General features: G+C 37.6%; 1 long non-coding RNA gene across 1 annotated transcript; it reads right to left on the reverse strand.

Moving 5' to 3' along the window:
- Positions 1-927: 927 nt before the first annotated feature.
- LOC149247370 (uncharacterized) lies at positions 928-5,392 on the reverse strand. The gene is made up of 6 exons (XR_016265628.1): positions 5,043-5,392; positions 4,552-4,627; positions 4,279-4,379; positions 1,449-1,514; positions 1,165-1,229; positions 928-998 (listed from the first exon to the last, which is right to left on the reverse strand). It is a non-coding gene; the product is annotated as an uncharacterized LOC149247370 (long non-coding RNA).

A 5,392-nucleotide genomic window follows, 5' to 3' on the forward strand; every position in this document is an offset into this window, starting at 1 on the left:
GTAACAGAACTGAACGATCCCACCCTTTATGTGTCGGTTACGGGCTGGGCTTTCCTTTCGTCGGGGAGGAGAGACCAGCATCAGATGATCAAGAAAGGCTGACCATTGGGAGGAAGAATCTACCCGGTACAAGGGCCTAATTATGACAAAAATACCAAAATTTTGCAGTTCTTTTCCTCTGCCAATGTTGAGACCATGTTTGAGGAAGCCAGACGATCTGAAAATAAAATTAAGAAGATTAGGGGAAAAATGCAGTAGAAAGAATGAGAGGATATTAATGAGAGAAAAAATGCAAATGTCAAGCCTATGCTCCACTTTGTCCACTGATCTGATCATAAATAATCACATTTACTGAGGGTAATCTGGGAATAAAAACTAGCAAACGCTCTCTCCTTCCAGTACTTGAATCTTCATTATTCAGATTCCATAATTTAGTAGAAGAAATGACTTCGGGAGGAGTAAGAACAAGTGTGAAAGAATCAATCTCTGCTTTGCTCTGCTCCGCTCCAGCCCTACATATAACTCTCATAAACCTTAGTCCCTACATATAATTCTCGTAAACCTAGCTCCAATTTAAGTGAATAGATTTTGTTTGAGGATATCAAAATGCAATTCTGGGTTTAGAATCAACTTAATTGTTTTTTGAATTTCAAGATTATACAAACACCCTAAAATGGAACACGCTGAAGTGTTTTGCTTGACTTGAGTTTTAAGACTGCGTTTCATTATGATTAATTTTGGAGAGGAATAACACGCTAACCTAATCCTCATCGCTATTTTTATAATTACTTAGAAAGAAATTTAGAATTACTTCTATATTTTTATTTTATCTGTAAAGTTTGAAATCTAGAAAACAAAATTGCTATCATAAATGCTATCAATTGTAACAACACATGCAAGAAGATATTGAGAAGGAACTGCAACTTACCTTAGCAATATTTCTCCATAGCAGTGATGCTCACTCTTCCCTTTGCACAGTCTCTCTATGTTAGCAGATGCTTTAGAAGCATAAAGAAATAAACAAACAAAGCACCATCAGCCAAGAAAAATCTAGAAATGAATCAATGAATTACATACAGATTGCAATTGTTGTTAATTGAAGAAAATAAAATATGAATAACACCACAAATAAGCACAGGGAGGTGTTGGGAAGCTGCAATGTACCTTGTAGAATACCATTCTGCCATTTGCATTTAGAGTTATGCAACCTTTACATGGCTGAAGAAGAGCTTCAAACAGAGAATCAATAAACAAAAAAAACGCCATTAACCCAAAAAATCTGCAAATAATTAAGGTTATTAAAACAAAAATGAGAGAATTAGATATGTCAATTGATGTTGATAAATCAATGAATTACGTACAGATTGCAATTGTTGTTAATTGAAGAAAATCAAATATGAATAACACCACAAATAAGCACAGGGAGGTGTTGGGAAGCTGCAATGTACCTTGTAGAATACCATTCTGCCATTTGCACTTAGGAGTTATGCAACCTTTACATGGCTGAAGAAAAGCTTCAAACAGAGAATCAATAAACAAAAAAACACCATTAACCCAAAAAGTCTGCAAATAATTAAGGTTATTAAAACAAAAATGAGAGAATTAGATATGTGAACTGCTGTTGATATTAAGAAATCAAATCCAATTAAAAAATAAACCCAGATCTCCCTCACCTCATCCATCCAACTAGAAGAGGAATGATTGTCTTGGCCGTTTTGGTTATGCGAACGAACGTCCCAGAAATAACTCGTTGGGTCTAGTACTCTTGCAGTCCAAAGACTATCGCTCCCCTCAAGGATTTGATTGTGAGCTTTCTCAGATGGTGTGACCCAAGATTGCAGAATTTTGAAAGTATTTATCAGGATTTGTTGTCAGCCCTGCAGCAGGAAGGCCTCCTTGCTCTTTTGGAGGGAGATGAAGATATCTATGAAAATGACAAAGAAGACTCCCTGAAGGAAGAGTGCCCTATGGTGCTAAATGAAGAAATAAATGAAGGTGAAGCATCCCTAGACTGAGATGTCTTGGCTGTCAATGAAGACAATGTTGTTGAAATTCAAAATAAAGGCATTAAACAGCCACTAATGATTTTGAGGCCCCTATTCATGATGATAATGATGGTTTTACAGATGAAGCATTAGAAGAAGACTTTCAGGAACAACTGGAAGAATATGATAAGGAGTTGTTGGCTGTCCTCCAAAAAAGGGACATACTGTACCTTTCTGTCGAAGATGACAAGGCTGTTTTTAAAGAGATTGCAACAGATCCACAGTAAGAACACCATGGCACTGGTGTTCTTGATCAAGAATAGAATAATTCAAAGAACGATGGCATTGATGCTATGAAAGGCAATCCTCTTGAAATCATTGAGGAGGTTGCTATAGATCTAGCAGAACTATACAAAAAAAAACACTAATGAACACCTTGAACAAGATTTATTCATTGCACAAAGTTGAGACAAGTCATATTTCCTGTGTTCTGACTGTTCTCCAGATTTTGATGAAGAGGTTGGCCGTGACCATAAAGAAAAAAATGATATAAGCCAACATATTCTGAAAATGCGAGTGACAGAGCATCCCCACAATGGCGTTGATAAAAATTCAAATGGACCATGATTCGAAAAGCCACTAAGCTTTGATGACAGTCACATAAAAACAAATGGGATGACCCAAGAAGGGAACAGTCTGGTGGCGCACATGATCAGGGAAAGTGGTATTCCGATGCCATAAAGGACAAATTTGAACAATCTGATGAATATGACAGAGTTGGCGAGGAATTGGTTAAATACTATAATGATGTCTAAAATGAGTGTGCATTTGACTTTGCAAATGATGAAGCCCTTGGGATGTTATTGGAGCAAAAGCGCAAATGCTATTTTGCAAGTTTTGAAGGTTCTCCAGTATATGATACCGAAAAGGAAGCTGTTGTTGAGAAGGTCAATCACCATGATAGCATAACAAATGAGCTGAAACCTCAACTTGGTCCAAATAATGACAAGGACCTTGAGCCAAAAAAAAATTATGGTGAGAATAGTGATTCTTTCGCTGAAGATATGGATTTAGATTCGGCAATGAGCTTTTCACTTGCTTTGGATTCCCACATTAGCATAGCTGATAAGATTGAAATGAACTTCAGATTGGGGAAGAAGAACCCTCGATTCTTTCTCTCAGGCCGTTGTGCAAGAAGAATTCAGAAGGCGTGAATGAAAGTATAGGCCAGCAGCTCAGGTTGCACGATGAAAATGAGAGCTCACTGTATAATAAGTGTCTTTTGTTCCAAGCAATCAGCCAGGATGCACAATAATAAACTAGATAAGAGTGTTGAGCCGACCCTTATGTGGAAACCGTGGGCTGACCTGCATTGTTTTGAAGCTAATCTAGAGCACTATTTGGGCCGATCTATGTCATTATAGATGGTTATATGTGTTTGAATGTTTTTTGAACATGATTTGGAGACCCTCATATGCACCTTTCAAGGGAAGTTTAGAGTGTTTTGATCGCCTTTTATGGATGATTCGAGTTGTATGCTTAAAAGATCATTGGAAGTAGAGTATTGCTTCAGGGTTTTGTGTCCACTTTTGAAGGTTCAATTAAGACAAGATTAATGAAGGAAAAGGAGCACTGGGGGCTTTTGGAGTTCGTGTTGTACCTTGGGATGGTACACGAGGGTTGTTCCTTGTGTGATTGGCTTCAAGGACTATCCACATTGGAAATGGTGACAGGGTATATGTTTTGGGATCTTGGCCACCTTGGAAGAGGGCCTTGGAACTGTGTACCAAATTTAGAATGACTTTGAGTACCAAATTGGAAGACGTGTGACTCTCTTGAAGCCCGCATATGTTATCTTGTTGTACACAATTTGGGACGTTGATGGACCTCAGGGAGTTTTCAAGAGGCTTTAAGGATGAACAACCCATATTGAAGCTCAGCTTTGTATGATGAAAAGGTGCCCAATTTTAAGAGGGTTGCTTGCAGCACAAGACAACCCATCTTGGATGATGTTTTGGGTTTCTTTCATGAACTTTAAGATTATATAGACTCTCTAACATGGAACACACGTTGTTATTTATTCCAGTTTGTTTGTCGGAAAGTTCCTTTTAAGTCTATGTTTCATTATGATTGATTTAGATAGCATTCACATGCTAACCTAATCCATCGCTGTCTTTGATCACTGTGCAAGAAATTCAGAATAGCTTTTGTATTTTTAACCCCATATAAATGTTGTCAACTCAACTACAACAGAAAGCAAGCCAAAAGATATTGAGGAGCAGCGGCAGACTACCTTAAAAACATTGCTCAATAGCAGTACTCCTTCCTTTGCAATAGTGCTCGCTCTGCCCTGTGCACTTAGTCCTCTATCCTCTCCATATGCTAACAGAGACACTGGAAGCAGAAATAAATAAAGAAAGGCAGCTTTATTAGGCCATTAAAATCGAGAAATAAATTAAAGAATCACTTACAAATTGTAATTGCTATTAATTTAAAGAAATCAAATGATAATAACACCACAAATAAACACACAAAAAAGAAGTGTTGGGAAGGAGCTACAGTGTACCTTGTATACCCTGTAGAATATTATTCCGCCTTTTGCACTCAATGCCATGCAAGTTCTCTATATAGTCGATGAAAAGCTGGAAACGGGAAATAAAAAAACGAACAACAGCATTAACGCGAAGAGCCTAAAAATAATTAAGGTTATTCGAAATGGCAATTGTTGCTGACATAAGGAAATCAAATTTCCTTTACCTCTTATATCCATTGAGAAAAAGAATTGACATTGTGTTTTCTAGTTTGTTTCAGTTATGGAACGGCCCAGAAATAAATACTTCTGTTTTAGGAATTTTCCATCTCTACTCTTGATCAGGAACTTCTTTCTCTGTACCATGCTCTTAATGTCACACCAACACCAGTCATAAACACAATAATAACAATGATGTGAAAATTTTCCCATTGATAACAATTAGCTTTGGCCTCCTAAACAACAATGTGAAATTTTTCCAAAAACATCGGAAGAAAAATTATGGAAAAAAAAAAATAGATACTGACCAGAATGCGACTTGGTGAAATGAAGCAACGACTTATCGATCAAGTAATTAAACAACAAAATCACTCCAACTAGTTCTTCCCTCGCAGCCACCTCGATCTCTTTATTGGCTACCCCTGCCTATGTTGTCCGTGTTCTAACTCCTGGCTTTGCTGATTAAACCACTGATGCTTGGTCGGATGTTTCTCGTGAGGTTTCTCGTCATTGCTCTGAGTAAGAAGGAAATGCTGCTTTCAATGGAATATGGAATTGGAGGATGTTATCCCGCGGGTTTCGCTGGTGGTAAGGTGTTTAAACTTTGATTACACCGCATTGATGTTGGTGTGAATCCCTTGGGACACCACACGTCAAA

This window comes from Pinus tabuliformis, chromosome 7 (genome assembly GCF_031772625.1).
Source record: "Pinus tabuliformis cultivar Carrire ecotype Pingquan chromosome 7, CPIR1, whole genome shotgun sequence".
Classification (NCBI taxonomy): Eukaryota; Viridiplantae; Streptophyta; class Pinopsida; order Pinales; family Pinaceae; genus Pinus; species Pinus tabuliformis.